Raw genomic sequence first — 12221 nt, 5'->3', positions numbered from 1 at the left:
GAGACTTAGTTATTCACTACCATGGGAACAGTATGGGGGAACCGCCCCCATGATTAAATTACCTCCCAACGGGTCCCTCTCACAACACATGGGAATTATGGGAGCTACAATTCAACATGAGATCTGGGTGGGGACACACCCAAACCATATCACCCTGTGCCCAGTGCCCAGCTACAAACAGAACCCTGCCTACCTCTGCCTGGAGCTTGAAATCCTATAGAGAGGGTGAACGTTAAACACCACACCAGGCCAGGCATGGTGGATCACACCTGTAATCCCAGCACTTAGGGAGGCCAAAGTGGGAAGATTTCTTGAGGTCAGGAGTTCAAGACCAGCCTGGGCAACATAACAAGACCCTGTTGCTACAAGTTAAAAAAAAAAAAAGTTAGCCTGGCGTGGTGGTGGCTTGTACCTGTAGTCCCAGATACTTGGGAGACTGAGGTGGGAGGATCACTTGAGCCCAGGAGTTGGAGGCTGCAGTGAGCCATGATTCTGCCATTGCACTCCAGCCTGGGCAACAGAGCGAGATCCCATCTCTAAAAAATAAACATAAAAAAGCACCACAGCAATCGTGTGGAGGAAGGAGATTCCAGGCTGCTCTGAGAGTCCAGGACCCAGAGACCAAAAGGGCAAAGAGAGCAGGGAAACAGAGAGAAAGAGGGAGGGAAGGGAAAAGAGAGACAGAGAAAGAGGCGAGAGGGAGAGAGAAACAAGAGACAGAGACAGAGAGATTGTCTGCCGGAGCTTCATCTGTCTTTATTTGCTGGTGAATAGGCGACACATTCCTTAAGCCAGAGCCTCTTCTTCCAGGCCCCATTGGCTCTGGGACGCTTCCTCCAGCCACAGGTCCTGGGCCCAGCAGGCACAGTTCTTTCAGCAAACAGGGAGACCCGGGGTGGGGCAGGTGCCTGAAGTCAAACCTTGGCAGGAACCACTGGGCAACTGTCCCAGGCAGGGAGTGTGAGTATGTTTAGGCTGGAGAAATGTCCTCACCCCTTTTATTCCTTTTGCCAGGGCAGGAGTTACAAAACTACGTATCATTCCTTCCTTCCTCCTTTCCTTCATGTAACAAATATTTTATTGATCACCTTAATTGAGCCAGGCCCTGAGAACTTCCCATGAACAAAAGACAGGAATCTCTGCCCTCAATGAACCAACACTTCAAGGGGAAGAAGTCAAAATAGGTAATAAACAGCCTGGACAACATTGTGAGACCCCATCTCTAAAAAAAAAAAAAATTTAGCCAGATGTGGTGGCATGCACCTGTTGTCACAGCCACTTGGAGGCTGAGGCAGGAGAATCACTTGAACTTGGGAGGTCAAGGCTGCGGTGAGCCGAGATCGCACCACTGCACTCCAGCCTGGGCAACAGAGCAAGACTCCGTCTCAAAAACCAAACCAAACCAAACCAAAATAGGTGATAAGTGTATATATTTTTAAAGCCAGTAAAATGATAGGCTAGAAACCTAGCCGTGCCCAGATGATCAGCAATATGGAAGCGCTGAGGACTGAGAGCTGACAATTAGTTTCATTTTTTAATTTTTAAAAATTATTTTAATTTTTTTTGTGTGAAAAAATACCTCCTCTCCTCGAGGAAGTAGACCAGCAGGCATTCATTCCTCCAGACCCAGTGGCAGAGATGGGATCCTAAGAGAGAGACTTGCCTGCATTGCCCAGGACACCAAAATGTCCTCCCCCAGAGCTGCCCCCTCTCCCCGCCGAGGTCTTCTTCCTTCTGTCTTAAGGGCAGACCCCACACCCACTGACGCCTTTGTCTTTCGACCAAGGGGCTGCTGAGTTTGAAGGGTGTGAACTGAGCTTAGATGCTCCAGGTGGGCACCCTCAGGTGCACCCTGAGAAGACCCCTGCCAGGCAAGGTGGAAGTTAGTGAGGGAAGCAGAAGGGCTGGAGGACGACAGGGGCTGACGCTCCCCGGCCATCACCTTCCAGCATGAGACTGACAGTCACAGTTCCAACGTCAAACCTGGCCTTCCAGGCCCTTGGAAAGGAATACCTGTCAAAGTAGGAAGACAGAGCCTGTTTTAATTAACAGCTGGTTAGCTCAATGCATAGCTTTTTTTTTTTCTCTCTCTGTCTGTCGCCCAGACTGGAGTGCAGTGGCGCGATCTCGGCTTACTGCAACCTCCGCCTGCCAGTTCAAACAATTCTCCTGCCTCAGCCTCCTGAGTAGCTGGGATTACAGGTGCCCGCCACCACACCCAGCTATTTTTTCCCCCCTGTATTTTTAGTGGAGATGGAGTTTTACCATGTTGTCTAGGCTGGTCTCAAACACCTGGCCTCAGGTGATCCACCCTCCTCAGCCTCCCAAAGTGCTGGGATTACAGGTGTGAGCCACCGCGCCCGGCCTCGATGTGTAACTTTTAAATAGACTCATGGGATGCCTTAATTTGTCCTCTGGTCCCTGGATCCTGCCATAGGAGGGCCTGGATGGGACCAGCAGAGTTTAGGGGGAGGGGGAGAGGGCTGTATGAGGAATGTTTAGGGAAAAAGAACTTCCAAGCTCCTGCCAGCAGGGTGGACAGGCCAGCCCGAAGTGTGTTGGATGGAGCCAGGGTGGCAGATACTATGGGTCCCAGAGGAGGTCTGAGACAGGGCTGAGGGAGAAGGTCTCCCCCAAGGGGCTGGGTGTGAATTGGTCATTAATATGGTGAGGACAGATCCAGTGCTAAACAGTGAAATGTGTCACCTCCTTTAACGTCACAGCCACCTCTCTCATTTTGGGGTGAGTCAACTGAGCCCCAGAGAGGTTATGTAACTTCCTCAAGGTCACACAGGCAGTTGGCGGTGAAGCTGAGTTCCAGACCAGGTCTGTGGGACTCGGGAAGCCATGCTCTGCCCCGCTGAAAGATGTTCTGGAATGAAAAGCAGAGTTCACATAAACCCAGGGGTGGTGCTGCCGAAGAGGCCCAGTGTGAGCAAAGGCTAGGGGCAGATGAAGGGCAGAGCAGATTTGGGTAAGGGTGGAATGAATCTCCCGGGACATTGAAGCAACTGCCAGGTCAGGGATCTCAGAGGACTGTGATGCTGGAGGGAGAGGAAACTGACCCCTAAGAGTCAGCAGAGGAGTCAGGGTCTTGGTCTGGCCTCTCCGCACCGTCTGGCTGTAGAATGACCTTTCGGAAGTGCAAGCCTGGCGTCGCTTGTCCCTCACTCATGAATCTACTGTGGCTCCCCTGTTCCTGGCCTCAAGCCTGAGCTCTGCCCCCTGGTGCTGTCACCTGGGTCCCTGTCCTGGCTGCCTTCTGCACACATAGAGGCTGCAGCCGCAGGAGTCAGCCAGGAGGTCTGCCCATTGCCTGGTCTCATCTCTGTCCAGCCGTGGAGGCTGGCTCCCCAGTACAAAACAGCGCTAAGTGTCTGCAGGAAAAGGGACAGTGCTGTTGGGGGAAGGGCCTCAAAGCCCCAAGGGGAGCCTAGCTCTTTGGCCTTGTGTGACCTCCTCAAATCTTCTCCTCCTCTCACCTCTGCAGCCAAGGAGACAGGGCAGGCCCATCTGATCCTCTCCCCAGCATCAGAAAGGTCCTTGTGTGCTTGTGTGGACACTGCCACCTGCACTTCCAAGCTGTCCACAGGGCCCAAGACTCGGCGTAGGAAGCAAAGCACCCTGGGCTCTCAGCTAGAACCCTGCAGGTCTGGACCACGGTCATCCTCGTCTGCCCAGAATTGCCCTCCCTCCCCACAGCCTCCTGGGGCAAGGGGACTCACCAGGGTCAGCCCAGTCCTGGCAGGAGCCTCCAGGTCCCTTCCTGGCTCACAGCTGAGCTTTGAGAGCCAGAGCTGGGGAAGGGCTGGCTAGAGCCTTCACTGCCTGTGTGCCCAGAGCTCCCAGTCTGAGGCCACCTGCCTGGGCACTAAGGAGGGATAATTAGCGCAGGCCCCTGCTCACCTCGCCCCGCCCTGCTCCACCCTGTCCCCACTTCGCCTGACCCAGACATGGCTGTCTCAGATTTCCTGCCTGTCTCCTCTGCTCTCGTGCCTCTGCCTCCGACGGCTGCTTCCTGCGCACGCCCCGTCTGTGGCCCAGCGTCCAGATCAAACCCGACATTTCTTCTGAAATGCCAACTAACTCTAGCCCCTGCTATACATGTGTGTGCATATGCAAGTGTGTGCATGCATAAAAATGAGTGTGTTCACATGTGTGCACATGAGAATGCACATGCATAAGAATGAGTGTTTTGTGTGTACACATGTGCACATGTGTGCATGTGTAAAAGTGTACATGCATGAGAATATGTGTGTATGTCCAGTGCATATACACATATGCACGAGTGTGTGCTTGAATATGTGTGTGTGGGTATGCGTATCTGCTACAGTGTGTACACACCTGGGCACATGTGTGCCTACAGGGTGTGTGTGGTGGGGAAGGGACTGACACCACTTCAGTAACACCTTTTCTTTTCTCTCTTTTTTTTTTGTTTTGTGTTTTGAGGCCAAGTCTCACTCTGTCACCCATGTTGGAGTGCAGTGGCACAATCTTGGCTCGTTGCAACCTCCATCTCCCAGGTTCAAGCGATTCTCCTACCTCAGCCTCCCGAGTAGCTGGGACTACAGGCGTGTGCCACCAAGGCTAATTTTTGTATTTTTAGTAGAGACGAGGTTTCACCATGTTAGCCAGGCTGGTCTTGAACTCCTGATCTCTGGTGATCCTCCTGCCTTGGCCTCCCAAAAAGCTGGCATTACAGGCATGAGTCACCACACCCAACCAGCTAATGCCTTTTCTTCCAAAGCCTCTCTCCTAGGGACTAGAACTCATTTGAATCATAGTCCTTGGTGCACCCAAGGCCCTGGACTGTGACTGAGTTCTCTGGCTCTGTGGGACCCTCTTGTCCTCATCCCTTCAGCCCAGTTGAGCCCTGGGGTGGAGCAAGGCTGCAGGTCAGACAGGACCCTACCTTGGAGCCTCCCCTCTTCTAGTGGTAGGAGGCCCAAGGGTCTCCCTGGCAGGCAGGCCTGCTTTGGGACCCAGAATCTGGGCCTGAAAGCAACTTCTTAGTCCCCAGCCAGGCACCCCTGCCTGCCCCGCCACAGTTGCCACCAGCCAGAGAAGAAAGTCAGGACCCCCCGAATCAGGCGGTAACTCTGGCAAGGGCTTGACATGATGGCCACAGTGTGGAGGTGGCCCGGGCTGGGCTGAACCTCAGAGGTTCGCACGAAGACACGCTCTTCTTAGCCTGTTCCTGGCATGTCCTGAAGACCCACAAGGGGCAACTCTCCTACCGGAGTGGCAGAAAGAGCCCGACTCTGGCTTTAGGCTCAGCCAAGGGTAGTCAAGGTGCCATTGGGGTTCCCCAGCTTCACTCCTCACCTCCCTAAATCCAAAGCGCACCCTCCCAGCTCTGTCTCTTCCAGTCACCTGTGAGGGTCCTGTGGGCCAGGTCACGTCTGAGTCCCCAGCTCAGGTCAGGTGCACAGCAGATGAATCACTGCAAATGAATCACTGGCACATGACAGGACATTCACGATGGGGGCGTGGCTTCTTTCCTGACACTGGCACATAGCTGGACATTCACAATGGGGGTGTGGCTTCTTCCTTGACACTGGTACATGGTAGGACATTAACGATGGGGACGTGGCTTCTTCCCTAACCCTAAGAGGCCATGTTGGAGATTATAGGCAGGGGCGGGTGGGAGCCAAGACAGGCCTACATCAGAACGGAAGCCCCCTCCCCACTCCAACCCTCCACGTCTGCAGTTCCAACCACTCCCGAGGTTCCTGGAATACCTCTCTCCCAGACCGGCTTTATGGATTGTAAAAAAAGAATTTCATGAGGTTTTCAATTAATTGAATTCTGGGGAGATTTATTTCCAATGTTATTAATAAATTCTAATGCCACCTATAACTTTCAAAATTAACTTGCAATCGGTGCATTGTAAAAGGCAAATTAAATACTTTTTCAGGCAAGGGCTGGTAAATTTAATGAGCCGATGTGTCCCGAGGGAGATGGCCAGGCTCACACATCCCGTCAAATACTCCTGCCATCAGCAGATAACAGTGTGATCTGGGTGAGTGACAACTGGACCTCCGCATCCTCATCTGTAAAAAGGGATCACAGAACTTGCCTCCAGAACCCTCAGATACCTGGAGTTGATGCCGTTTTTTATTCATAGACAAATACAACGAAGGGGCCCTATGGCAGTTAACGTTATGTGTCCACTTGACTGAGCCATGGGGTGCCCAGATAATTGGTCAAACACACCTGCCCTGCCCAGGTCAATTCATCTGGTCAGTCTACAGGAGAGTGGGGGCAGGCCAGCCTCTGCCTCCTTCTGAACAGAGAACAAGCATGGCAGTGAGGATGGCAGGGAAGACAAGGAGCAGGGGATGCCAGGGAGGACTGCCAGGCTCACTGGAGGGAGGAGAGTCCTCCCCTAGGAAGGGACACAGCTGAGGAGTCTGAGAGATTTAGTAGGAGTTGTGTGAGTGAAGGAGAAGGCAGGGCTAGCTGGGGAGGCACTAGCACGTGCAAAGGCCCGGTGGTATGAGAAGGGGAAAAGCACTGGAAATTGTTGGAAATGCTCTAGGGTGAAGCCAGCAGGGGAAATACAATAATGTGGGCTTATTACAAGGCTACAGGGATCTCAGGGGACCCCAAGGACAGGGACTGGAATCAGAATAGGCCTTAAGAAAGCAGTACTGGATCTGAGTTAGTCCCAAGGCCTCAGTGGCAGCAGGAGATTACTGATTCCCTTGGGCTCTGCCTGTTGTCTGTTTGTCCCTGTTTTTGTGGCAATGTGTCATTTTGTCTCGGCCTCATAGTTTCAGCCTGCTCATGACTTCTGCTGCTTCTTATGGCTTGCCATAAGAAGGCATCTCTCCTTCAGCAGCAGTCAGCTTTGCCGTGACCCGATATTCAAACTGGGTGTCAAGCACCTTCATTGTCTCCTCAGGGACACAGCACACAGGCTCCCTGGGGCCTCTCTAAAGGTGGAGTTCTCAGTCAGTACCTGGTACTGTAACAAATATCCCATTGACCTGAGGGCGACATTTCTCACAGCTCTAAAGGCTGGGAAGTCCAAGATCAAGGTGCCAGCAGATCCAGTTCCTGGTGAGGGCTCTCTTTCTGGTTTGCAGATGGCTGCCCTCTTGCTGAGTCTTCACATGGTGGGGAAAGAGAGAGAGGAAGCAAGCTCCGTTGTGTCTCTTCACATAAGGACATTAATACCCTTATGAGGGCCCCACCCACATGAGCTCATCTAAACCTAATCACCATTCAAAGGTCCCACCTCCAAATATCATCACACCGGGGATTTAGGCTTTAACAAACAAATTTTAGAGGCACATAAACAGGTGGTCTATGGCAGTAGAATGCCTTGTCCTTGTAGGTAGACAAGGACAGACCTCGGTCTGGTCTCCCCTAGGCCTGGAGGCAGGTACTTGGTAAGGAGGGAGGATTCCAGGGAACCAAGTTCAGAAGCCTCATAGAGCAGGAAGTATGGGTTTTGTGGCCTGTTGATGGCAGAAGCTTCTCTCTTAGGCTTAGGGTCTCCAGCAAGGCTCTTGCTGGGCAAACAGTGCAGTCTTTGCTTTGTTTTATATCAGAGCTGCATTTTCAAACATAACCATCCCACACCCACTCTCCAGCTATTCAAGGACTTTGATGACATCCCTCCAGTTTCTCAGGATGTAACAGCGGCAAATCACTGTGCACTTTCTCACTTGCTGCCCATGATCCCTCATGCTCCAACTGCCAAGCAGGCCCATATTGGGCATGAAAGGATCTTGGCCTTAATTTTTCTTCTGCCTCATGGCTATAAAGGGAGCATTTTGTTGTTGTTATTTTTTTCCCCCAAAAAGACAAAACCAAAAGGTGCATCTTAATTAGGGAAGATGTGCAGTGAGACCAGACTGAACTCTGCCAGGCACCAGTCTGTGTGTGCACAATGCTTTTAAGGCAGCCCCGTTGCCATGGCGATTACCACATCTCAGCTTACTGAGGTGGCGTTGCAAACCTGTAGGGAAGAAACAGATTATTCAATAAATGATGCCGGGACATTTGGTTAGCTATTTGGAAGGAAATAAAATTAGCTCTTTCCGTCACACCATACATTCATATAAATTCCAGAGGATTTAAAGAATTAAATGTAAGAAAGGGAAATCATTAAAAAGCAAACAAATGTTTGATCTTGTGGGTACATGAAGACATTTTAAACCTAAAGCAGTAGAAAAAATAACAAAGGTTAAGGTAGAATTTAATACATAAAATTTAAATATCTGTTTTAAAAATTAGTTTATTTTATTGGGAAACTGCAAACAAGAATAAAATGGTTGCAAGAAATATGACAAAAGATTAATACCTCTAATATGTAAAAAGTAATTACAAATCACTAAGAATGAACATTCCAATAGAAAAATAGTGAATGACAAATGCTTAGAAGATGAAATAAAAATATGTAATAAAATATTTAAAAATATTCAGCTTCATTGGTCATCAAAGAAATGCCCATTAAAATATCAATGAGATTTTTTCCTAGAGCTTATCAAAGAATGTTTAAATATAATTATAGCACTCAATCTCTTTGAGTGGAGTAAAACTGAGTATTCCTATTCATCTCACATGTGAAAATACAAGTTGGTATAAAATTTCTAGGAAAAAAATTAACTTCATGCCACAAGAGATTTTAAAATGTTCACACTATTCAGCTGGTAATTTCACTCTGAAGATGTCCTAAGGTGCTGTCCAGGATTGAAGCCAAAAATGTAAATATGATAATATTCACTGTAAGTATTTAATAGAAGTTTATAATTTACTAAAACACATGGGCATGGTTAAATAAATTATGGTACATAAATATGATGAAATATTGTGCAGCCATTAAAATAATATTTTGAATAATATTTAATAGCATGGAAATATGTCTATGATATAATGTTAAGCGGAAAATAGTATACCATTTGGGTTTCTTCGCTGCCAGCAATAGAAACCCGCTCTGGCTGTCTGGATAAAGCAGAAAAGGAATTCACTGGAAGAAAATTGTAGGGCTTGGAATTAACAGGAACACAGGAGAACTAAACTGAGAAAGAAAGAAAAATAGAGAAAGAAATAGAGGAAGAGAGAGAAAGCAAAGAAATACAGAGAAAAGAAAGAGAGAAAGAAGAATGAATGAAAGAACCAAGGAAGGAAGGGAGTAAAAAGGCAAAACAGGGCAAATATCCATCAACAGCTATACTCACGGTACCAAAGTAGACATATGGTATGATCCCAAGTCAAGGCAAAATTGGCTGTTCAGAAATACCAAACTCACCCGGGAATCTCAGTGCTCCAACCCTTGCAATGTTTCCTTCTTACACAAAGTAAGTACTTACCAGGTTGGGCAGCCTTTCACCACCTTGTAGCCCAGCCATGGAAAGAACGCAGCTTCTGAGATTGTCACAACAGGGAAGACAGATGGAGGAGGCTCCATGGGAGTGATGCTGTCGTTTCTGTTCACAGTCCATTGGTCAGCAGTAGTCATATGGCCCCCAACATCACTGCAATGGAGGCTGGGATAAAGAAGGCAGTGAGCCAGTTGAGGCTGCAATTTGAAACACATGGTACACTTAATTTAGAATAATTTGAGGAAGATTTAATTTCAAGGAGACTATTTTTAAAGGTGTGAGTGGGCTGTAGAAGAACCAGAAGGGAGAATGTGGTGAGCTAGGGCTATTAACAGCCCAAAAGGATGAGGGTCAGATTGGATTTTCAAAATCTCAACTATGTGCTGTTTATAAGTAGCAATTTTGAATAAAAGATCACTACAGAAAATTTGAAGCATACAGTTATCCAGCTTCACCCAATGGACAATATATAGAACACATGCCCACCAATTGCATAATATGTGCTCTTTTAAAGTGTACATGGAACATTTTCCAAAATAGACCATATGCCTAGCCATAAATAAATCTCAACAAATTTCAAATGATTAAAATAATAAAATATGTTTTCTGACTACATTGAAACTAAACTAGAAACTAATAACCAAAAAAAAAAAAAAATATATATATATATATATATAGAAAATACCCCAAACCCTTGGAAATAATCCACATTCTTCTAGATAATTCAATATGTCAAAGAAGAAATCACAACAGAAATTATAAATTCATGGAAATAAAAACATAGCATACAAAATTTGTGGGATGCAGTTAGCACAGCTCTTAGAAGAAAATTTACAACTCTGAATACATTAGAAAAGAAAAAAGGTAGAAAATGAATGATCTATGCTTTAATCTCAAGACACTAAAGAAAAAACAGCATATTTAGAAAAAGGAGAAGGAAAACTAAAGGAAATAATAAAGCTAACAGCAGAAATGAATAAAATCAAAAGCAAATGTACAGAGAAAATTTAAAAGCCACACATTGATTAAGATTAATAAAACTGATAAATACTTAGCAGGCTGGATCAAGAAAAAGAAAGGAGAAAACATAAATTAGCCATGCCAGGAGACATCACTACAGATCCCCAAGACTTTAATGATACAGTAAAAGGATACTGCCGACAGCTTTATGCCAATAATTTAAAATTTTAGATAAAATGGATAAATTCATTGAAAAACACAATGCATTAAAATTGTCCTAAGAAAAAATAAAAATTTGATATACTTTTATATCTGCTAAAGAAATTGAATTCATAATTAGAAACATTCCCACGAAGAAAACTCCAACCTCAGATTGCTTAAGTGATGAATTCTACTAAACATTCAAGGAAACTCATACAGACAGACAGTAGATTAGTGGTCGCCAGGGGGTGGGGGGTATTTGCCTATTCTAGACATGTTATATAAATGGAATCATACAATATGTGATCTTTTGTGTCTGGCTTCTTTCATTTAGCATATTTTAAAGATTCACCCATGTTAAATAAAGCTTTATTCATTTTTATGGCTGCATAATATTCCACCATATAGATAAACCAGATTTTGTTTAACCATTCCTCAGTTGATCAACGTTTGGGCTCTTTCTACTTTTTGACTATTATGAATAATGCTACTATGTACATTTTTGTACAAGTTTCTGTGTTGACACGTTTTTGCTTTTCATGGATACGTATCTTAGAGTGGAATGGCAGGGCGGTTTGGTGACTTTCTGTTTAGCTTTTTGAAACACTGCCAAACTATTTTCCAAAGTGGCTGCACCATTTTACAATTCCACCATCAATGTATGAGGACCTCAACTTCTCTATATTCTCATCAACACTTGTTATTGCCTTTTTAAATTTTAGGCAAATTAGTGAACATGAAGTGGTAGGTTACTGTTTTGGTTTGCATTTTCCTAATGACTAAGAATACTGAGCATCTTTTCATGGCTTATTGGCCATTGTATACCTTTGAAGAAACGTCTGTTAAAATCCTTTGCCCACAACAGATCTCTACCTCCCACCATACAAAAAAGTGAACTCAAAATAGATTATACACCTAAATGTGTGAGCTAAAACTATAAAACCCTTAGATGAAAACATTGATATAAATCTTGGTGACCCTGGATTAGGCAACTTGTGGACTGAAGTTTTAATTGGTATGTTTGCATTTTTACTGTTGAGTTTTAAGAGTTATTTGCATATTCTTGATAAAAAAGTCCCTTATCAGGTATATGATTTGTAAATATTTTCTTCCATTCTCTCATTCTGAGGGTTCTCTTTTTACTCTTTGACAGTACCTTTAGAGCACAAAGGTTTTATTTTTGAGAAACTCCAATTTATCTAATTTTTCTTTCTTTCTGACATTTTGGGTGTCACATCAAATAAACCACTGCTTAATCCAAGGTCATAAAAATTTACGCCTATGGTTTCTCCTAAGGGTTTTGTAGTTAAAGCTGTTACATGTAGGTCTATAATCTATTCTGAGATGGCTTTTACATGGTGGGAAGTAGGAGCCTGCTGTGGGTGGAACTGTGCCTCCATCAAAAGATATATTCGAGTTCCAACTCCCAACACCTGTAAATATTACCTTGCTTGGAAACAGGGTCTTTGCAGATGTAAACAAGATAGCACTGCACCTATATCCAACGACTGGTGTCCTTATAAGAACACCATGTACAGGGACATAGAGATACACAGGAAGAATGCCATGTGACAATGGAGGCAGAGATAAGAGCGAAGTGTCTGCAAACCAAAGATTGCAAAGTATCTCCAAGCCAGAAGCTAGGAGGAGGCAAGGAAGGATCCTCCCCAAGAACCTTCAGAGAGAGCATGGCCCTGTCATGACACCCTAATTTTGGACTTCCAG

General features: G+C 45.9%; 1 long non-coding RNA gene across 1 annotated transcript; it reads right to left on the bottom strand.

Moving 5' to 3' along the window:
- Window positions 1–2544: 2544 nt before the first annotated feature.
- Window positions 2545–9615, bottom strand: LOC119621372 (uncharacterized). Its single transcript, XR_012091666.1, has 3 exons — window positions 9324–9615; window positions 6965–7112; window positions 2545–2872 (listed from the first exon to the last, which is right to left on the bottom strand). It is a non-coding gene; the product is annotated as an uncharacterized lncRNA (long non-coding RNA).
- Window positions 9616–12221: the final 2606 nt, after the last annotated feature.

This window comes from Chlorocebus sabaeus, chromosome 28 (assembly GCF_047675955.1).
Source record: "Chlorocebus sabaeus isolate Y175 chromosome 28, mChlSab1.0.hap1, whole genome shotgun sequence".
NCBI classification, from domain to species: Eukaryota; Metazoa; Chordata; class Mammalia; order Primates; family Cercopithecidae; genus Chlorocebus; species Chlorocebus sabaeus.
The sequence above is the reverse complement of the archived record's forward strand: the minus strand, read 5'-3'. Positions and strand labels throughout refer to the sequence as shown.